This window comes from Cryptomeria japonica, chromosome 5, assembly GCF_030272615.1.
Source record: "Cryptomeria japonica chromosome 5, Sugi_1.0, whole genome shotgun sequence".
NCBI classification, from domain to species: Eukaryota; Viridiplantae; Streptophyta; class Pinopsida; order Cupressales; family Cupressaceae; genus Cryptomeria; species Cryptomeria japonica.
Genome location: NC_081409.1, coordinates 132,391,607 through 132,416,374, shown reverse-complemented (window position 1 = coordinate 132,416,374; position 24,768 = coordinate 132,391,607).

Genomic DNA, 24,768 nt, shown 5'->3' with positions numbered 1-24,768 from the left:
TTACATGTCTATACTTTATAAGATGTTCAATTGAGAGATTTACAAGGAGATCTTCTATTTAACAAACATCAAGTAGTACTTGTAGATTTTATCTAAAAGTATCTATCAAGACAAGAACCGTTTAACATACTTCTATCTCTTTCCATTATTATTTGAATCATCCTTTTTATCACTCTATTCTATTGAGGAGTCTAGTTAGAGTAGTTTATTGTCTAACAGTTCCTACATGCTTGTAAAATTTATTGAATTTATTGAAACAATATTCTCTTCCATTATTAGTATTTTAAACCTTAATTTTGAAATCCATGTTTCCTTTGAACGAAGGCCTTAAAATCTTTAAACTCAGTGAAAAAATTAGATTTACACTTTTTCAAAAAATAACCATGCTTTTCTAGAAACATCATGAATGAAGCAGAAAAAATATGTATATCTTCAATAGATTGAATATCCACTAGTCCAAAAACATTTAAGTGAATAATTTCTAATTTAATCTTAGATTAATTATTGACTAAAGGAAGTGATATTCTATGTAATTAATGGAGCACATGATTTTTATAAAATTTAAAACTCTCATTAGAATAGGAAAACCATCTAAAAATTTTTTATTCAAAATGGGTTTTCAACTAATCTCACTATTGTGACCAAAATCATGGTGCCACAAGACACGTGTATTTTTAATCTAGTTACATTAATAGATCTAACAATAGTAGTGGCTTCAAGCTTAAAAAAGGTCCCCTTCCTTGTCCCCCTAACTACTACTAAGTATCCTCTTACCAATATACAACCATGCTTGTCAAATGTTACAAGTAAACCCAAATAATTCAACAAAGAAATTAAAAACAAAGTTTCTTTCTAAACCTATTACATACAAAACATATGAAAGAGATTTTATTCTCCCATCATTGAAATTAAACTGAATGTTAGCCCTTCTGACAATAATATATGAAGAGTTATCACTAAGGTTGATTTCTCCTCCATCACTTCTCATATGTGGAAAACCATTTCTTATGAGGAATCATATGGTACAATCATCCTAAATTAATTAATCAATCTTCTTTTTTCAAACTATGAAAAGAAGAAATTGAAGCATGCTTAGATCAGTTTGAGGACTTCTTTGTAGAGGAATCAAATTATTTCTTTGGATTCTTGCATTTCTTCTTAACATGTACTCTCTTTCTATAGTTTCAATACTTCACTGTATTATTTTAACCAAGAGCTTTGGATCTTACCTTATAACCTCCTTTATACCCTCTTTCACTAGACCTTCCCTTGAAATCGTGAGCCTCACCTAAATTATGTATAGTCTATAAGAGTAAATTGTTATTTATTATTTCTTAAATTTCACTTAAGTTTCCTCAAAGTATTTCCTAAGTACATTGATAGTTGTAATTAGGTTCTTAGGTTGTTGCGCCTACCCTCTACCTACACTCACATCTCATCTCATTGATGCTCTCATCTTGTGTTTGCCTTTATAAGAAAGACTTTCCTACATTTGTATTTACCTTCATACATTTTTCTCATTTGATGTAAGAGCATCTATAGGTTGCTTGCAGCACAGGCTCCTGTATGCATTAACATGGTATCAAAGCTTCATTCTGCAATTTCCTTCCTTTTTGGGAGTTTTCATCCATTTGTATTTTGTTGTCCTTATAGATTGATTATCGGTTTTGTGCTTTCTAGCCATGGCATGCCATAGCTTATTTTTGTGGGCTTTGTTTATGCTTTGTTATGTGTGCAAAAGTCTGATTGATCGTGGGACTCCTGTTGGTTGTGGTTTACTGGCATGGTCGAAATTTCTCAACAGTATAGGATTATTGGTCTATCTTCTATTCCAGTCTCTGCAGCACTTACTTGTGTGTAGGGGGCCTTTCTGTGGCTGTGTATCAGAGTGGATTACCTTATCTCTGATTGGTAGTTATACCTAATCGTGAGTTTGCCCGTATACTTTCTTTGGTTTTAGCTCGTGGCCAGGTCTGAGTTTATTTGGGCTTGAAGCCTATCGGCTTGCTCATGATCTCGCAGAGGCATTGTAATGGTATGATTTCATCTGTTATGGTTGAGCTGTCCTTTGCTGCATCATTTCTCTATTAAGTCTACCGGCTTCTATGAGTGGTCAGATTGTGGCTTTGAGTAGTCTCACATTATTCTACCACATGCCTTATCTTTGAGCGACATGGGCTGAGTGTAGTCTATTATAGTCTTTGTTGCTGATAGTTATCGTTAGTGATCCACTGTGTGTATTGGTCACATTGTATTCACAGGTAGCTGCAAAGATATCATAGCATGGCTTTCACCAATCCCGTTTCATATTTGCTCAATGATCCAATTTTATCTGAGACTTGGTTAATCCATTCGTCCATTAGCCCATACTGATTCTTGATCGGCTTCTGTGCCTTATTGTTTCCTTGGTAGTTTCTTCCATTTTTGAGGAAGGACCTAGTTTTTTTTGGCTTGATTCACATTGGTTGGTGCTTGTTTTGAGATTTTGTGCAGATTTTTTGGCTGTGATTTTACTTTACCCTAATATTTGGAGGATCCGATTTGGATGATGCACCATCGGTTCTCTTTGGACAACATTTCATGGTGATCTACTTATCTCCATGGCACTTTGTCTTGTCAGCCTTTAAGTTTCTATTTGCTGGGGGTGAATACGATTTTGCCATTTTGTTTCCTTGGTGTTCGGAGGTTTCCATTTCATTGGCCAGAAGATTCCATTACCACCTTGGTGTTTTGAGCTGTGACCTTAAGGGTTTCTTGCTTGCGGTTGAAGAAAGAAAAGGCGGGTCTGCAGTTCACAGCGTGTCGTGGTTTGAGCATTATCTTTTGCTGTTCCCATTTGATGTTTTATTTAATTTAAAACCTGTGTTGTTAATGCATTATACTAAAGTTCATTAGTAGAGTTTATATGGCTTGGAGTGTGTCGATATTGGTGACATGCATGAGTGTGAACTGGTTATTGCTATCAACCAAGGTTTATTTTTGTGGATCGTGGCTATGTATGGGGGATGGTGCATGAAGCTGCCAACAGCCCCTACCAGCTTATCTGCATCTTTTTCGCTTGATCTTCCTCTCCACTTGGTTGCTCTGCCCCATCGACGTCCCTCCATCATAGCAAGGAATGGGGCATTTTTTTACCACACCTTCTCCCCTAGGTTGTAAAGAGGGGTGGGTAATTTCTTTCACCTTTAAGCCCTAATTAGTGGTTTTCCTTCAAATGGGCATATCTTCGATGTTCGTTGTCCAGGCCATTTTGTCTACTTTCTACTAGTAGAGGTAGTTTTCCCTTCTTTCTTCTTTTTTTGTTTTGTTTTGCTATTCGTGCATCTTGTAGTTTGTCGAAGTGTAAAGTACATTTTGGGCTCCGAGCTCATATATTATGACCAGTTTCTCCATTTCTCACGATACTTGTGGCATTAGAAAGGTCTTTCTCAACAATTTTAGTCTACCCATTCACATTTTCTAACTTTTTTCATAGGTAAAATTTATCCATGATTTTGTGTTTTGGCACTTTAGTTAATTGCCTTGTTTTGGCACTCAGAAAAGTCTTGGTTATGTGGTTTGGCATCATTTTGGTTGCATCATATGTATATCCATCATTTCTATCCTCTTGGATCATTTGAGCATCTTTTGTAAGCACTTTCCTATATATATACATTGAGATATAGTGCCGCATTCATATTTTTTAAGAATCTTTGCACAAGTATTGTGTCATAATGTTATACCCACATTGTATTATAAAGTTCCATGGCGGGTTGTATAGCATCTTTGTTGTTTGTCAATCATAGCTTTGTGTAGTGACCATCCCTCCATCACAACATAAGGATGTTCAATATTCTTGTCTCATATGTGTGTAGTTTGGTGTGCACCCTTTGTTTAGTTATAGGTACTCTATCTTTGTCACTTCAGATGTTGTATCATCTCCTTTATGTATTTCTTGGTGACCCATAGTCTCAAAGAGCCTATCATGTTTATCCCTAGTCATTATTATGAGGGGTATCATATTGTTCATGCTAATGCTTCCTTGCTTACAATTGGAGAGTTGAGACACTCTTATATTCCAATTTTATGGAGGCAACCTTCTTAGTTGATGATGATCCTTCAAACTACAACACCTATATTTTCAACTTGCATTGGTTGAGTATTGATGGTGAGATCACTCATGCAACTTGGTTAAGTATTGTTGTTGGGGTTGCTCATGTAGATTCACGTTTTGTCTATAATTTTTTTTAACTAATGTTAGTGCCCTTTTCTTCCATCTGATCATTGTTTTGAGTAGTGCCATTTTGGTCACCCCTGTAGATTGTTGTCTTCATAATCCTAATCATCATCTTTTTCAAAGTATGTGCTTTGATTACAACATCATATCAGTCTTCTTTTGACAGTTGTCTACATACTCATGCTTTAGTGATATTCTTCACATTCTTATTTTAGGAAATTTGGTTGGAGGCTTTTGTGTCCTTCATGTTGTCTCTTTTGATGTTGATTTTTCTCTCACTGAGTTTTTGTCCTTCTCTCCTTTTAAGAGAGATTTGTATTTCATTTCATTGTAGTTGTATATGGGTACCTAATATGGCTCTATGGTGTAGATCCATAATGCATCTCATATTTCATGTCGTTCTCCCCAAGTTTCACTTAAGGGGTTTTTTGAGTAAATTGTTATTTTTTCTTTATTAAGTTCCACTTAGGTTTTCTTTATCTATTTCCTAAGTGCATTGGTCATTTTAGTTGGGTTATTAGGTTGTTTCCCCTACCCTTCACCTACTCTCACACCTCAATACATTTGTAATCACCTAAAAAAATTTATGATTTAGTAGAATAACATTTACATGTTGCTTTTCTCTTCTGTTTTCAAGTATGTTTGTAGATTGTCTTCTAGATTCTAACATATCCTTTCTTCTCATTTCTTAAACCAATAAAGATCCAACAAGAGCATCCATCTTTGGATCTTTGAGGTTATTAGTGATAGCATGACTAAAATTTTCTCATCAACCTAGTAAAGGAAAACATCGCATGATACATTAATTCTCTTATTCAAGTAATGTATCGATAGAGACTACTTGACTGAAAATTGAATTAAAAAATATAAATGCTCATCTATTGATTCATCTTCCTTTATCTTAAGAGTCAATAATTTTGTTTCAATTAAAGTTTGTTTACCTAAATTTTGGCATGCTAGATCTCAATAATTCAAATCAATAAGACATGTGTAATCTTTTATTTTAGCACATTTAAGAGAATAAAATTAGAAAGATACTATCTGATAGTACCCCATGCCTTTTTATGCACCTTCTCCTTATCTTTATTGGTAAGCTTCTTAGGTTTCTCTTTATTTTTCATGACGACTCATTGATATCATTATTCAAGGATTTTCTCCATTTTTAGCTTCCACAACTTATAACCCATTCCATTGAGCTTCCCTATGACCAAATAGGAAGAATTTATGACCATGGTATCAACACAATTCTACAAAAAAATATATCAACAAAAACTTCCACAAAACCTTCTACCACCTAAGGGACAAAATTGGCTAGTCTCAAATCTATTATAAATTATATTTAATTATGTTTATCGAATACAAATTTACTAAGTTATAACAAAGAAGAGAACACTACATAAAAATTAACACATAACACTATGATGAGGTGGAGAAACATTTTTTGGCAAAAAACTCCATGAAGAAAAGATGAATGAATTGTATTATTAGAAATAAATGACTACAATATAACACTCTAAACTCCTTGAGAAAGTCTTCTATCTAGTAGAATAACTTGTGCAAATAAAAACTCCTAACATGTCTATCAACATGTCTCACCATTATAGAAACTCCTAGGAATGATAAAATTATGTTGTATCACAAAACAACTACCAAAAAATTACTTGAGAAATTTCATACCGTCTTCCATCCCTAGAATAATTAGTTCTACCCAAAATAATCTCTTATAGATTCTCTTATAGTTGTCATAAGGCTTCTCTCCTACATAGGCAACTTGTGAATTGATAAGTCATATCTACTATCACAGTTGTTGTCATACCTATCATAGTATCTTATGATAGTTGCCATAACTATCATAGAGACTCTTACAACTTATGATAGATGTCATAAACCCTAAAAATATTTTATTCTTAAGGTGGGTGCCTTAAGAAAGTAACTTCACCATGTAACCATTACCATGTGCAACATCGTGAATTGTGCACCTTTAATTCGGGTGTCTAGTTTCACATTGTCCTAACACTAATTTTTGTATTTACAATTCATCTATGATTTATAAGATATTTATTGACTTAAATAAATATTAATTCAATATTATGAGTCTTATTCCACTTTATCACATCAAAACTTTATTATTTGGGTCCTTAACTCTACTGTTGCCCTTTACCTTTTATTATCATGATTTATTATAAATCCTACCCCATTTAAAATTTCAAGACATGTTTCTCCCATATATATATTATATATTTTCATACAAACTTATTTTAAGCATTAGAACCCTATTATCTTGCATCCATAAAAAGGCAAGATGAAATTGTCAAGATTATGTCACCTCGGGTATCCCCATCTAATGCTTTTTTTCCCTAAATTTTGAGCAGATAATAAAGAATTCCTACCATATCCAAATCTAGCTCCCTGTGAAACAATAATAATTCTATCATACTAAAGGTTATTTTATTATGAAATCCCTATATAAGGTGATGTCAATAAAATGGTGGTGTTCGAAATCAATATAAATCCATAATAAATCCCAACCATAAGCTTATAAACTTAACCATTTAACAACATATCAAAGAAGATTAGTGTTGTCACAAAAGTTTGCACCCTTCTTGAACACTAATGCTAGAGAACTTTTTGAAACATAGAAACAACCTCCAAGTGTGGAACCTTGCGTACGTGAGGTTGAATCTTTTGAGAAGGCAACCTTTCTTTCCAATCAGGGTGAAATTCTAGATCAAAACAACACTTGTAAAACCTACTCCTAAGCCTACTATAGCCACTTGCAAAGTAAAAGAGAGAAGAAATGCTAAAATGGAAATGAGAGGTGATACACCAAGATTGAAGGCTGATCCTCCCTGCCCATAACAGCACAAGGAACCAATATAAATTACCTAGAGATATGTATAATTTCATAGATTCTAATCAGCTCCCAAAGAGCATGCAAAGGTTATAATCCTGTCAGATGATGAAGGGAATTAAGGGAATTCATGGACAATGTCTATAGAGGTGTTAACACAATCACATAATCTAAGAACAAAAAATAATGCATTTAGATAGAGAGGTAAGATACCTTACACAAAATGTTTGAATTGGAAAGAGACAAAACAAAAAAAATTATTGATATAGAGGAAAGAGAAAATTATAATTACCAAAGGTATTAATTTCTATAAAAGAATTAGGGAGAGGACCCTTAGAATATGTTACAAAGTTGCCTTTATAGGTTAGGCATAACTGTGATTTACATTGAGTTCAAAAACCCTAGCTGACTAGTGTTAGGTATAGAGAGACTAAGATCATGAATAATATAGACAATATGTTGTTGCATGCCTGAAAGTGTCTTGCAGAACTAGGAAAGAACAATAAACCCTAAAAATCAAGAAGGCCCTTGCATTTGGATGGTGTTTGACATAATCTGTAAGATCAAAAGTCTTCTACAAGTAATAAATAAATATGGGAGACCTTGGGAAATGTCTATAGAGACACTATGAATAAATGGATGTCATCCTATGTCAACGGGACTTGATTGGAGAAAATTTGTTCGGATATGGCATGTCAACAAGGACCATTATTAGAACTTTACTTGATAGGGTTGCAACTACTATAATAATCATTTATTTTTTTAATGCCTATTATCAAAATTTGAATTTGAACCAGTGAATCCTCCCCTTTCTTGCAGATGAATAGCTAAAATTCACCCAAAAATGATCCCAAAAATCCCTCAAAAGGAGACTAAAACATAGCCATTGATCTCACCCTTAAGTAAAATTGGATGGCTATAATTGCATGTGAAAAATTTTCTGGCTCCACCATCTGACTAATCACCTTAGTTGTAGGATCACAACCTAAGATAATACTTGTAATATTCCACTACGAACCTATTACCTAACAACTAGTGGCCACCACTAACCCCATCACAACATTGCAGCCAAATCCTTGACTGCCAACCCCAAGCTATTGAGGCGTGACTTGACATGATGGTAGCTCCTCAGTGGTCCATCGCAATGGCACAAGGCCAAGCGATGGTTAACCTGAACCACCATGAACCTACGATCATACATCTCTTGGTAACCACTGATCACAACATTGTAGGGTCAAGTGGCAGTTAACCCTGACGACTGCAAACCATACGATCTAGCATCCATAGCAACCCTTCTTGTCGATAGTAGATAGAATTGGGTTGATAAAATAATGCATAAGGAATGATCCATCCGGTAGCACTTGAGTCGCATGGCTTCTTAAGCCAGTCAACGGAGTAAAAGAATAATGCTGAAAAATGCTAAGGCAAGAAGCCTTAAGAGTTTAGGGTTTTAGGCCTTAGGAAAATATTCAATGTTTAACAATTAGGTTATCTTAGATTGGTTATTTGCATTGAAAATGTTGATATAGAAAATGTCAATATTTACGGTGACTCAGAGTGGGAGATAAGATTTCTTGATATATAATCAATAGCCTGGGGAATTCCTTTGGGCATAGATTCAAAACTGCAACAAGGAAGATAACTCTCTCCTTTGTAACTTGTAAAATATCAAAATGGCACCATTCTAGGGGGGATAGCCTTTGCTTAGACACTTCTTGGAAAACAAGAAACCTAACTAATATTTACATTATTACAATTATGAGGCAATTCATTCTTTTGCCTCTATCAAAGATATATACCTTATGAAGAAATTGATCTCCATCATAACATGGTTGCATTCACCACTTGGCTACATCAGTTGTCTCTTGTATGCATACATCAAATCACACATATCACTTATATGGTGAAATATCACTTCACCATCTACTTTTCTACCATAAGGGATCCACATAAAATAAGTCTTTGAGATATATGGAGGTGCATCAAATGTGCATTCAACGAGAAAGGGAAAATGCTCAAGGGGTAGGCCAATATTAGAACTAACCCGTACAGAAGAGAATGAACCTTCTTCACATAAGGGAGATTCATTGTTATCACAACTACCCTACTCTAGGCATGAGCTGAAAATAGAAGAAAAGGTCTCCAACTCACATGGGAATAAAGACTATACTATACCTCTTTCTTGATCTGCATAAGGGAGTACCTCAAACACACCAAATTGAATGATTTGAAGCTTGGATATACTATAAAATTGAGAAACCAAAGGACTGCCTGCATGACCAACATATTGCTACTCAATATCGCCATCAATGATATGTTGGTCCCAAGTGAAATGTTCAAGCTTAGGTACATTGTCCCTGATGTCAAATATAACATCTTCTCCTTGAAAGAAGGCCTCATATTCAAAATTAAGTCATTCAGAGACAGGGGTGAACTAGCATACACCATAGTAACCCATGTTGATACCTAGATAATTAGCACCAACTTTAGATTCATGAGACACCTCATAAGAAGATAAATTTTTTTAGATTGTCTCTTTATTTCTGTTTCTTCATCTTGACAACAAACTATAATAACCTCAAGTTCATGGCATGATCTATCCTCTATGATGTCTTCCACAACAAAACCATGACCCGTTGTGGCCTCTTCAACATTATCATGCTCCTCTAGAAATACCACCAAGGGAAGTGTAGACATTTCCTTATCAATATCAATGAAGAAAGGAAGATAATCGAATGAGAGGGTTGAGTCTTCTACAACATTATCTTCACACTCCTCATGTTCAATGGCCTACTGCAAGTGATCATCCTTAATTTCTTCTTGTAGCATCTCTACCTCTTCCTCCTTTGGAGCATTTGAAGACTCACCAATAGCCAAATGAATCACCTTCTAATGAGGATGATAACCATCTACCCTCCATACAATAGTTCCACTTTTCAAAAAGCAAATAGCATCAGACATAGCTCTAGATTGAGGTTGTGGAGGGAAAGGATTTTGTAGACAAAAGGAAAAGATCCTTTGAAACTTGGGATTTCCAACCTACGAGGATACACAGAAGGCTTAGGAGGCATCCCCTAACAAAAAATTGGGAGTTTGGATTAAGGAATTTTAGGGGCAGAAACCTCCTCCTGCATTAGCTGGATCTTTAAAGTAGCTAATTTTTTAATTTCCTCCTTCCAACTAGAGGCAATCCCCCTTGCAAGGACGTCTTCATGTTGTTGTCTTTGGGCTTGCATCTAATGTTGCTGAAGTTGAGAATTATAAGAAAGCTCATCCTACTGCGAATCCCACTCCTACTACCTCTTTATGTCATCTAGTTGCTCCCTCAAGCTTACCATCATGTTTTTGAGCTCTGTAATTTGCCATTTTTCATTATTTTGGGGCCGGTTATGCTAAAAGGATGTTTGACTAGGGGTCTATGGGTGGTAAGTATTAGGAAAGTACCAATCTGTTGCTGGAGAAAAGTTGTTTGGGTTGAAATTAGGAGCAGTCCTAGTTTGCTCTAGTTAGTGAAGAGGGGAAAAAGAGCTTGTATTCTCAAAAAATGAGGGTGAATAGAAGGTAAACCCATGATATATTCATTTTAAATCATTTGATAGAGGTAAATTTTTTTTTAAAGAAATGCTTAAAGAGACAAATAGATTTACCCAACTAGAGACTGATAACATACCAATCAGGTTCACCAAAAGGTTGAAGATTCACTAGGTGTTGGAAAGGTATTGCCTCTCTAAGGCTATATAGATTGAAGAAACAACAAAATATTTAGCTTGGTTTAAACTTAGGATTGCTTGACTAGTAGATTTATTCTGAGAGTCATAAAGTATGTAAAACAAATGTTGCCTCCAAAGGCAAAAATTGTTGACACGCACACCAAATATCAACAACCAACAAGAAAACTTGAACTAATATGGTTGAAATGGTCCCATTGGGTGTGCCAAAAACTCTGGTATGACCAGTGGCTTGGATTGGAACTATTTGGTGAATAGATTTTTATAGAATGCTTTTAAAGACTTTTCCGACTGAGCATGCCAAAAATTATTATCACAAAAGTTTGCACCCTTGTTGAACACTAATTATCAACAACCTTGCGAAACATGGAAACAACCTCCGATTGTGGGACCTTGCACATGTGAGGTTGAATCTCCAGAGAAGTCTGACTTCCTCTCCAATCAAGGTGCAATGTTGGACCAACCCAACACTTGCAAAACCTACTCCTAAGCCTAATCTAATTACTTGCAAAGGAAATGGGAGAAGAAATGATGAAAGGGAAATTAGAGGCGCTACACCAAGATTGAAGGTTGATTCTCCCTAGCCATAACTGTACAAGGCACCACTAGGAATTACCCAAAGCTATGCACAATTTCCTATTCTAATCAACTCCCAAAGAACATGCAAAGGTTATAATCATGTATGATGAAGAGAGGAATTAAGGAAATTAATGGGCAGTCTCATCAGTGGTGTTAACACAATCACATAATTTGAGAATATAAAAGAATGCATTTAGATAGAGAGGTAAGATACCTTACACAGAATGTTTGAACTGGAAAGAAAAAAAATAGACAATTTTATTGATGTAAAGGCAAGGCAAAATTACAATTATAGAAGGTATGAATTTTCATAAAAGAATCAGGAAGAGGACCCTTAGGATATGTTACAAAGTTACCTTTATAGGTTAGGAATAACTATGATTACATTGAGTTCGAAAAACCTAACTGACTAGGGTTAGGTACAGATAGAGAATATGATCATGAATAATATAGAAGATCTGATCTTGCATGCCTAAAAGTGTCCTACAGAACTAGGAAAGAACAACAATCCCCAAAAATTAGAAAGTATCCTACATTTGGATAGCGTCTGATATCCTCTGTCAGACCAAAAGTCTTCTGCAAACAATAAATAAGCATGGGAGATCTTGGGAAATGTCTACTGAGCCACTATGAAGAAATCAATGTCATACAATGTCAACAGAAATTCATCAGAGCCACTGTGATCAGATATATGGAATGTCAATGAGGACCTATATTAAATTTTGGCCGGATAGGTCAACATCCACCATGATAATCACTTGAATTCTAATACCCATCATCAAAATTTGAATCTCGATCACTCTTAAAAAATGTAGTTTAGACACAGGTGTGCGTTTGAACACATAACTTGTTTTCTATATATCAAAATTCAATTTTATTTTTTTTGTTTGAAATAAGACATCAATATCTAGGGCATAGATATTTTTTCAGATTTTTTTTGAATTAGTTTACTATCTTTCCCAATGCGTTGAACAAAGAAGTTCATCTTCGGTGAAAAACCTATATTTAGTAAAATTTAAAAAACAAGATCATAATAAACTCACAATGTAATAAAATTATAGTTGGAAATATTTCTTCAAACACTACCATCCTATATTTTTGGGTTATCAAAATTCTTTCATTTGAGCCTTGAACCAGAAGTTTCAAGGCCAAAATTCTGCAGAAAGTTGAAGAGTTTGGGGTGGAGAAGCATAGAAAGGGGGTTCAAATAACACCCCTTCGAATGAACCCCCTTTGAATGAAGGGACTTCGAATGAACCCCCCTACATTCATTTTATAATGGTTAAAAAATAGTTAAAAAGGGGATTCGAGCGAACCCCATAAAATATTAATAAAAAGGGGGTTCGAGTGAACCCCATAAAATATTAAACAAATCCTTATCTCTTATTATTCTTTTTTCTCTTCACACAAATACCTTTAACAATTATAATTCCATCTTGAACATAAAATTTTGATCAATATTCTTGACATTTACAACCTTAACTCTTGGCATCGGTTGAGCTTGTCTTTCAAATTAATCCTTCAATTGGTAACTTTTTGTAGATTTGGGACAAATTTTCATTATTTTATCTTATCTTGGATCAATTTCCTCAAACTACAATATTTCATGCAAATGCTCTGATCTCCCATTGCCAGTTTGAGAACTTTTGAAAATGGATGATTTGAAGAAGTGGCAAAAATACCCCTACTCCAATTCAATCTTTTTTTTTTATATGAAAGCAAATCATGGCTCATTTTCCAACAATGTCCCATCGCCCATAAAATGTTCAACCAATACATAGTACAATTGTATCAAGAGTGGAGAAAGAAACAAACCCAAAATCATCCTCCTCTTCAGCCAAATCCTCCTTTGTTCTCCAACCATCCCACCAATGTACACAATGCCTTGTTTTAGCTTTCACTTGCACAAAATCACTCTCTAACAAGTCTAATTCTTCAATTTTCAAAGTACTATGAAACTCTTCAATGATTGAATTGGCCTCATCATCTGAAACTAAAAATTCAGTTAGGTTCAATAAAACATACTTGGAAGTATAGAGAGGCAAGAAATGTAGAAACATTATCTAGCTCCCAAACTTCACCTTCTTCCACCTCAACTCAATATATCCAAACTTTGATACCAATTGTTAATTTTAAATGAGTAGAAAAAGCATATTAAATAACAATAGAAAAAAAATTAGATAAACACACAATGTAACATAATTATGTGGTTCACCCTTAAAGACTACATCCACAGAAAAGCAAGGAATAACTTGTATTATCTGATATCGAGTTACCAATACACGGACTATACACACCCATTCATACTTTCATATAAAACTATCAAATGAAAAGTTACGAGAAGGTGATTGGTCATATGACCAATGTGGCTACAATTTCCATGTGACCTTCTTCCAACATAAGAATGTTGATAGAAGAGATTGTTATCTATTAAAAATAAATTTTCTTACCAATCTTTGAAGTGTGATGCCAAATGGTGTGCTTATCAACCCAAATGTAATAGTCAACGCTTCACTATGGTTGCCAAGACGGTGTTCTTTTAGATGCTCACCAACACTTTGAGGTTTTCGACCTCTACTAGTTATGGCCCATGTGTGCCACAACATTTCTCTTTTTCCTTGTAAAACATATGTTTTTATCTTCTGTAGTGTAATTCTTTCATGGCCTTGTGAGGTTGAAGATTTTAAGAGGTCCAACCACACTCAGTATTGTTGCCACTGTTGCGATCTGATGCATGATCCTCACCGCCATGCATCGTTACATGGATTGCAATGAATAGTTTGATTGTTAGTTTAATTTTAGATACCTATTAATAGTATTTATTTTACTATTTATCTCTTAGTTTCAATAAGTTGGAGAAATGATGCATGCTATTCATGCTCTATTTTTAGAAGTTACAAACTGAGGCTGTGTAATGATTGATGCATTCTAGAAGGAATGAGAAAGACCTCTAATAGAGGCAAGATGTAATAGAATTCTAATGAATGAATAAAAATATTTGTGTGTGTAAAATTTATTTGTTTGTTCAATCTGTATGTTTTTGTTTATGCCTCTATTTTTCAAATTCCCCATATGGTATTAGAGTAGAGTTTATGAGATCGTGGGAATCAGATGGGAGGATGAAGTGCAGCCATATTTGAGATTTGAAGAGGCCGGAATCTTAGGATATTAAAAATTTAGGAGAGGAGCTGGTTCGTGGAGGTATTGAAGGACAGACTGATAAAAGAAAGGTGCTAGAAATTTGTTAGAAATTTGTTAGTGTCGTCTATCAGAAGAAGTTACCAAAGACTAGATTGTAGAATAAAGTCTCAAGTCACAACTTTGAAAGAAATTATTGGTGCAGCCATAGTTTAGTGGAGTTTGCAAGAATAAGGAGGTCATAGTGCAATTTGTTTGTTGGCTTAGTTTTGTCGGCTGCCAAATTAAAAGAGATTGGATCAATTTTGTAAGCTTGAAAAGATTAAAGATATATAGAGACAAAAAGGAGATTGATTTGGTGTAGTTCAACTATAGTGCTTACCAGTAAAAAGGAAATAAAGAAAATATTAGTTCGAAAAAAGGAAAAAGGGTGGAAAAAGAAATTGCAAATTTAATTTGTGAGAAAGATTGTTTGAAAGAGCAATTGGTGAAACTGAAAAAGGCTAATTCAAAATTGATAGAAACTATAAGGGAGTTGAGAAAAGATGTCTATGAAAGTTCATGTGAAAATGATAATCTTGAAAAGGAATTGGAGAAAATCAAGAAGACGAATGAAGATTTGAAAAATAAGTTAAAATTGTTAAAAAAAGAAAATGAGTTTTTGAAATAAAAAAGATCAGCTTATGATGTCTCATGTGACATAGAAGATTTGTTTCGTTTCCTTGAGCAATCAGTTGTACAGAAAGTTTCTTCAAATGAAGATGGTGAAGTTGAATGTAAGGATATGTATGAATCTCCAAATTTTGGTTTGAAGATAGGATTAGTGTTTTGAATGATGCTCTTTGGAGCATGTATAATGAATAAAAACGTGGATAGTGCCAGGTGACGATTTTGAAGAATTAAAATACACAATCTTTGATGTTTGGTATTTGTATATGGCCCTTTCAGCTAAGCCTTAGAAATCACCATTAGATCTTCTAAGATATTAAGGTAACCTAGTGCGGTACAATTTCGCTGAAGATGGAATGATGTTTAGATTTTAAACTATTCTTATAGATTGGCACAGAGTTTAATTCTGATACAGAAAATATCTCTGGGATTCCTCTTTTTTAATCTTATCAATCATTTTCTGAAACCAACTCTAGTAGACATAACTGCTGCACACTTGACTCCTATAAATTTAATAATTCATCTACACAATAAATTTATATACTTTATTTAAATTTCAATCCAGCTACATCGTTTTTCACTTTTTATTCCAATATCTCTCATCGATTTTTTATTTTAACCTCCTGCAAACTCAATCAGCTCAAATTTTTAATTGTCAGGTTTTCCAAAATCTTCTTGCTCTGACGCTGTGTAGAAAAATTTGATAGAGTAAAATAATGTTTTCTGTGTACCAATAACATGTATGCATAGATCCTTAAATAAGCACATATATGAAGGATCTCTCTTCCAGCCTACATGTCCATTGATAAATTACAATTAAAAGTTTTAAGCTTAACAACACAATTCCACCAATTTGAGGTAAGTTTAGAAAGGTTAAGTAGGAAAGATTATTCTATGGCAGCGTATGAAAATAGAGGAGACCATGTTAAGTTACCATAAGACGATGTAGAGAACGTTTTTTCATTTCATTCACAAATAGACAAGGTGTTGTATGCGCTGACCAGGAAAGTTTCTAACAATTGTGGTCTCGGGATGGAAGGAAAAAATGCTAAGCTTCTGCCATTTGCTACCAGCTGGATTGATCATATTATGAAACCCTCCACTGCTATAACATACAGATGAATCCTTCCTCATCACCTAAATCGCATAATTCATTCCTAATGTGTAATGAGAAGATATCAATGGACAATTTGGTTAACCTTCGAAGAGCCATTGCCACTATATAAACCATCGCCTGTAATTCAATGAAGTACCTATAAATGCAATTAAGAACTGTTTTAAGAAAAGAAATGGTTCTTATGCAACGTAAGGGAATCGCTTACACGTCAGGAATATAGATAGCCGGTACAATTGGAATTTGCAGGTGGATAGTGAATCAATCTTCAACTATTACATTGCATTTCAACCATCATGAATGGTTGTCAAACTAAATGAGGATAATAAAAATGTACACAAATTGCTTGAACCCCTCTACAACCGCTAAACACCTATTAGCGTAATTACATATTATTAATTATCAAACTAGGAAACACACATTTTAGCATCAAGAAGAACCCACTTAGTTGACAAGTAAATGTGGGCCTTTGAAGATGGAATAGATAAGATATGTGGTTCAAAAGCCTAAGACTTTTTCAATCACAATTCTGATGCCAATATATTTTCTCAATTTTTAAGCATGCAATATAAATAATATTTTAATACATGGTGAATACATCTTGATGAAAGGGTGTGCAAACACAATAGCATGAATTTGTGTTGGAAGTGGAAAACACTCTGAGAGGGGGGGGTGAATCAGAGTGTGACAAAATTTTAACGAGTTATACTTTTATGGACCTTGACAATTTTAATTCACAGTGTGAACAGATGGCTGAGACTTAACACTTTGAAGGAGTACATTAATGCAGCATAAAGTATACCATTGAACCAACTAAAACATCTGATTCAGACCTTGTTTAACAAAATGGTATTAAAAATATTACACAAACTTGAAACATTAAAAATACTTTCAATATTGCATTACATATATCCAACTAAACAGAGTATGAGATAAAGAGGACTAGAATATGATGTATCAGAGCATACACTAGTAAACAGAATGAAACAACGACAATGCAACATAACACAATATTTTGCATGAGTGGAAAACCCTCTTGGGGTAGAAAAACCACTCGGAAGATCCCTTATGTTAATTCAAAAAGAGCACCAACTCAGTTCACATGTTTTAGAAACCACAAGGCCTCAAGGAGCACCAACCCCTCTTCTTATCAATGTATATTTCAACTCGAGCTACAACCACTGGTGATTTTATGCATGCACTTTATTCTTGCAGTCACAAAACCATCAGGGATTGGAGCGAGAATATTTTTATCAGTCTGTACATATGAAAATTTTGCAATAATATTCTTCAACACTATCCAATCTCTGAAAATATAGTTTCAAATCAATAAAATCTCATATACTCTGAACAGTATGATTTCAAATCAACAAACCCTGAACAATACGATTTCAAATCAAATAAAACCTCAAATACTCTGTACTGTATGATTTCAAATCAATAAACACTGAATAATATGGTTTCAATTCAATGAAGCCTCATATACTCTGTAACAAAAACAGAGTATTGATTCTCAAGAAACCCTCGGCTGGTTCTGTTAAACTACGGCACTGTTTAACGCTTCCACTTTGTTCACACTCAAAACACGGCACTGTATTTCTCTGTTTTAATGTTAGAACTTTGTTCACACTCAAACTATGGCACTGTGTTTCTCCGTTTTTCTTCTCACAGACTGATTTGTCAATCTGTTTTTATGCACACCCAGAAAGAATCCCGTTTTCATCTTAAATAACCTGTTAACTTACAAGATTTGTAAACTGAAAAACAAATAACTGATTCTAACTGTGCAACGGAAACAGTAGAAACGGAAGACATTTTAATTTCCCAGTCATGAAAAACAAAAATAAAGCACAACCACTTCCTTATTTTTATTTTGCATAACTAAAAAATTCGAACCAAGGTAAACAGAATCTCTTAAATCATGTGTTTCAAGAACCATACCTGTTAAACGCAAACTGAACAAATAAACTAACCAGTCAACCGTTAATCTTTTGAATGAAACCATTGTTCGCACCATTCTCTGTAACTGATTCGAGCTCTGTAGCTCCAGCGGCACTGTGACTCACACGGCGTTAGGGTTTGACGGACTCCAAACCAAAACAAATGAAACGCCAAATGCAACTTCCAAGAAAAACATTAACTTGTTCGATACAATAAGTATCATGGGGAATATGCCCTTTAAACCGTAGCAATTTTAAACCAAAAATGTCATTAACATAAATGCAAAGTCAGAGCTATCGTGTCACCAACATGGCTCCAAAGAACATGTTTTAAAAACACTTAACACGTCAGCCAAGTCAGTATGTCCGTGTATGCCAACACATCACCTTTTTTCTTTCTTGTCATCGAGGACAAAAGTACCAAAGAGCAACAATTTGTTCATGCATTAAATAAAAAAAAAGTTTTGTGGAAAAGGTAAAGATTGAAGCATGTTGTGAATTGTCATTCAAATGTTTTACATCATCTCTTGTTATCAATTTGGAAAGCAAAACTCATAAAAATAAAATAATAATTAAATTTAAAAAAAATAAAAAAAATATATAAGATGATTAATATGACTTACTATCATAAATTTATATTTGTAATCATCTCATACAAATATAGAGATATTTAATTGCATAAAATGAATAGGTTTAATGGACATAAATCAATTAATTCACAATTAATTATTTTTAATATATTAATTTTCATAGAGATAAATTAATGCACAAAAATTTGCATGCAATCGTAAGTTGTTGGGTATATGAAGCCTAATGGTCATATGACTGTTTGGCTTCCCCAACTCTTCGTTCATGATTGAATAAATGTATAAATAAGATGCGTATGGTCATGTAATATGGATATCGGTTAATGTGATATATCCCTGCTTTGAGAGTGGACGTAGGCAATTGCCGAACCACTATAAATTCGTCTCGCGTTCTTGTTGTCTGATTTTTCTTTTCTGCTATTTTGTGTTTATTTTATGTTCTTCCCTACTCATTCTAATCTAACAATTGGTATCAAAGCCAGATTGGCTTGAGTAGAGATGGAAGACGAAGATGATGACGTTGATTTTGTTATTGACGAATTTCTTGACAATTTGGATTCGACTAAAGAGGAGGACACTGAAGCTAGTGAGGATGAAGCTGAGGAAGTTGAGACCAAGACTCGGGAGGATTATGAAAAAGAAAAATTTATGAGGTTGAAGGAAGAGAATCTCTTACTTACAGACAAACTAATTTGTATGGACCAAAAGTTGAAGGTTTTGTGTCTCATGATGAATATTGAAAAAGATAACTTTGAGAAAGAATGGGATTTTTCTAAAGAGACCGTATTTCAGCAAGAAGATAGTGATGGGAAGCTCCTAACAGAGGACTCTTTCCTCACAAAAATGCATGTCTTGTTGATAGAAAAGCCTTTCTTTGGTGGAAAGAATCCACAAGAGGATTCGGGGTGCCTGGCGACTAAAGATCCCAGGAGCATAGGGATTATAGAGCTCAAGGAGTAGGGAGAGAGCCTCTGGCTCAAGGTTGTGCAAGATCTACAAGACTTCGGAAAGGCTGTGGATAAGGTCTTTGAGGAAATTGATTTTCTAAAAGAAAAAAAGAGTGATGATTTTTTGATGAAGATTGCAAAAGTAGAGGCAGAGTGGAATCCATTGATTGCAGGTAGTGCACAAGCTTCTACAAGAAATACAATAAACTCTTATGACATGGAGCCTGTTGATGTATTTGGTGACAATCTCCAAGGCTGTGGAGGTGACTCTGGCAGAGGCGGTGGGATGAAAGGTGTGATTGAACCCCATCGTCACGAGGGAATTTTCATTGCCAAGGCAAAGGAAGAGGCCATTGCTTATGGTGCGGCAGTGCAAGCAGTGTCATTGAACATTGAAGAGATGACACCGGAGGGGTCACCACCCATACAAAAGAAGAGGAGAGTTGGAGACCTGACAGAAGGGAACTCAAAGTTGTTTTCAGAATGTGTGAGGCAAAGAAATGATATGACAATGTCGATGGTTGTTCCTCCAAGTGGAGGTATGTTGGCGCTTGTCCAGACATGGTCCAGGCTGGAGTTTGTGAATATGAAGCCTTCTTTAAATTATATCACCTGCACAGAGGAAAGTGACAGGCAAGTAGTCACAACAATTGAAGAGGCAAAGACAACTTCAGACTTTGCAGAAGTCACGGTTTTGGAGTTGAACCAAATATGCAGTATTGTAGCCAAAGACGATGTCAGGGCTTGTGCAAAGAAGGATGAATCATATTAGACCGTGGAAAGCCAAATGGCAGAATCAGCGACCCCTGAGACTGTGTCGGGCGATGTGATTATCGACAAAGTTGCCTCTAGTTTGCGGGACCCGGCTGTGGAGGTCAAGGGCGAGATAATGCTCGCTATTTGGATGCAAACTCAGGGGGACAAGTCTCCACGGTTGCCACATTGGACCAGGCAAGAAATCCTCGTGCTAATCATGGGTAACAAGGAGGACAAGGAGATCTTTATGAGAGAACTAATTAGCAATACTTCAGATGCTATTGATACGATTTGTTTCGAGAAACTCACTGACAAGTCAAAATTGGACTCTCCGCCCGAGCTATTCATTCACATTGTTCTAGATAAAGATTTGAATGAGGAAAGAAGCTACTTGGCGCAGAGTTTTGAGGATAACGTTTTGTACATTATGGAGAGCATTAGTAGTTCAAAAATTGAGACAGCTCTATGGTCTATGGAATGGGGAATTGCAGAGAATTTTTGTTCAGATTTGATGAAGATTGCAAAGGCTATGTTCAGCGATGCATATAATGGTTTTTCACAGCCTGATAAGTGTTTGAGAAGACAACATGGTTATTTTTGAAAATATTCAATTGATAGATTTTATTGAATCCAACAGATTTTGGAGAAGGCTCATTCAAAGTTTCCGTGAACTGTCTGTGGCAAAATTAAAATTTGGACTTGGTTGTGATATGAGATTCGAATTGGAAGCAAGGATGTCATTGTGCATGGTTGTACCTGTCACGGGGGAGATTGTTGGGTATATGAAGCCCAACGGTCATATGACTGTTTGGCTTCCCCAACTCTTCGTTCATGGTTGAATAAATGTATAAATAAGATGTGTATGGTCATGAAATATGGATGTCGGTTAATGTGATAGATCCCTGCTTTGAGAGTGGACATAGGCAATTGCTGAACCATTATAAATTCATCTCACGTTCTTCTTGTCTGATTTTTCTTTTCTGCTATTTTGTGTTTATCTTATGTTCTTCTCTGCTCATTCTAAACTAACATAAGTAGCATCCAACGGAAATCAAACATTAATAGTTCTTATACATAACACTTTAATAACCATTAATAATTATTATAGATAAATATAATATAGTATTCTAGTTTATCATATTAATATATATCCTTGTATATTGTTTATTATAAAAATACATATTAATTTTAGAAAAGTGAAATGTAGAATATTTTAAACATTTTTTATGTTTCTTTAATATGAATTTGGAAACTTAATATACATTGCAATAATAAATTGAATATTTTTAAATTTATTTCAAAATTTATCATTGTATTTTCTATTTTCACATTTATTTCTTATGAATTTAGAAACTTAATGTGCATTGCAATAATAAATTGAAAATTTTAAAATTTATTTCTAAAATTATCATTGTTTTTCTATTTTCACATTCATTTCTTTTAAACATATTTACACACACGAGAAGTGAACTTTTTCAAATATAAGTAAATTATAGATTAAAGATTTATATATTTTATTATTTGTTTATATTTAAGAAAAAAATGTTTACTATCAAAATATATTTACTTAATTTAAATTATATTCAATAATATATTTAAGAGTAATAATTAAATTATTTTTAATATTTAATTAAAAATATATTTTTTTAATTTTTCTTAATTAATATTTAAAATTAATGAAACTCATACAATTTTTTTAGTACAAAAAATTGACATAATTGATTGGTAAATGTTCGTCAATAAAAACTCCCTTGATTAAAATTATGATCGTCTACAATTACTCTTACTTTATTGTTATTTTTCTTTTGTTTATAATTTCACTTCCCATGTAAGCAAAAATTAAAAAAACTAATAATTAAGAAAGTAGACAATATGGGCATGTTTCTACTACATTTTATTTCATATTAGATTTAAAATTTTATATTGGATTCTATTTTTGATATTGCTATGAGGATTCAACTGTGTATTTTTTGAGTCAAACTCATCCGCTTATGTTTCATGAGTAGTTGTTTAAAAGGCCCCAGACCCCATCTCTTATGAGAATGAATGGCCCACTTAATACTAAATTTCACATTAGATTTGATTTATTTTTAATTTCCACCATATAAAGTGGAAAGCATGGGCATGTTTAAGATTTTATTACTTCATATTATATTTGATTTGAATTTAATCAATCCAACTTTCTATTTGCAATGATGATTTAAATAATTTAATCTTAATATTAATTATCATAATATAATAATAGCCCAAAATTAATTAATAGAATAATAAAATAATTTTTCAATAGAATAATGAACAAATAAAATATTTATTTTAATAATGATATCTATCCATGTTTTTTAGATATTATTTTCTAATCCTTATAATTTAAATGAAAAGTCAGGATAAGAGTTGGTTTCTTCTTATGAATGAAACCTTGCACCGCACCTTCAACAACGTCTCCCTCTATGTCGAATGGAAGCTTGGGTTGGTAATCCACCGACCCTTCACAATTGCATTCCACTCCATCGATGCTGATGAATTCCCTCGACATCTTGCTCTGCAACTACATTCTACCTTAGACGGCTATTAATAACCTCAAGGCTTCCTGATGTTTCTCTTCGAGATCCCCGCATATTTCTTAGCCTGCCTACATATCTATCTTTAAGCCAGATGATTGTACCACTCCCTTATCCTATCTTTTCATCTATATTTTCAAGACCACACCACTGCCGAGTTTGCTTCTCTATACACATGCCTTACCACATTCTCATCATAATCCTACAATACAGTACGAATACTATCTGTCCACATGCTAGTTTTCCAGCTTGTCGCATGGCCCGTTGTGATTGGTCTGAGTCTCTATTGACTTTTGAATGAATGCTTACTGCAACATATTGTGAAAATCATAACCTGGTGATCTCAAATTAATTTTGTAAGTGTAAAAGATGGCTTTCTGATATTATGTACTCTTCACATGTTTTCGTCTTATGATGGATCTGATGTAGTCTTTGTCTGCTTAATTTTGTTAATAGTTGTCTGTCTATCATTTCTATAATGTTTGTGAAAACGTTAAATCTTGATCTTTGGGTGGGAATGTTGTCATTGTCTAGTTAATTTTGTTAATAGTTGTCAGTCTATTGTTTTCTATAAAATTTGTGGTTAACTCTTGGTCTTTGGGTGGTGATGGCCTGCAATTCAAAATCAAGGAATCCATTAAGACACGAAGTGTTCATCTATAGTAGGCCACATAATACTTTCAACAGTAAATCGTCAAAGAATTTGAGAATGGTGAAGGCTATTTTGATAATGTAAGAATTTAGAGATAATTTAAAGGAGATGGTAAATAGTATTCTTTCAATATGACTCAATAATATCTTCCAAATTTTTTACTATGTATTGCAAGAGAGAGTATTGGCCAATTGAAACCTATGTCTAGATGTTGCAGATTGCAGGTATGAGGATAAGATGAAATAGCCTAAGCAATGCTAATACATTTTCTTTCCAAAATTCAATCTTCAACTCATAGCTTATGCTATGCCCTTCAAAAACTTTCTTATTTTTTTACTTATTCTAGATGTATTCTCATCTACGGATCCCTGAGTATAAATATAAATTTAAGTTTTAAATATAATAGTATTTTTTTGTGACTAGACATTAAAGTTGAGCTTTATTCAAATTGGAATTGAAGAGTTTTTAAATTTCAATGAATACTTAATTAAATAATTGAAAAGAATTATTGACAAAATTTTACTTCAATTTAAATTCTGAAATGGCATTGTAAGAGATGAAGATGAAGCATAGTTCTAAAAATAACGAGAGTAACATTTTTATAGTTAATTAATTCTTGATAATTTTTAATAGTGAATCTAATGATTTATTTATATTTATATATGTTAAATATTTTGAAAATTTACATCTCACCACTACATTACATAAATTTTTAAAAATATATAATATGCTAATTAATAAACATATTCAATTAATACTGATAAACAATGGGTGACTGCTGTAAAGATTAAAGATCACTGTTCTAAATGTAAAACTATTATTAAAATAATTTAAATTATTTTTTCCAATAAATCCATCCAAACCACAAATCAATTAAGAAAAAAACGAAAAAACTGCTAAATTCCAACTCGGAAGAAACAAATGAAAAACAAAACATTAAAAGAAAGTAAATTTTAGCCTACCATTACCATCACAAATACCAATTTGAAAAAAGCAAATGAAAAATAAAACATTAAAAAGAAATTTAATTTCT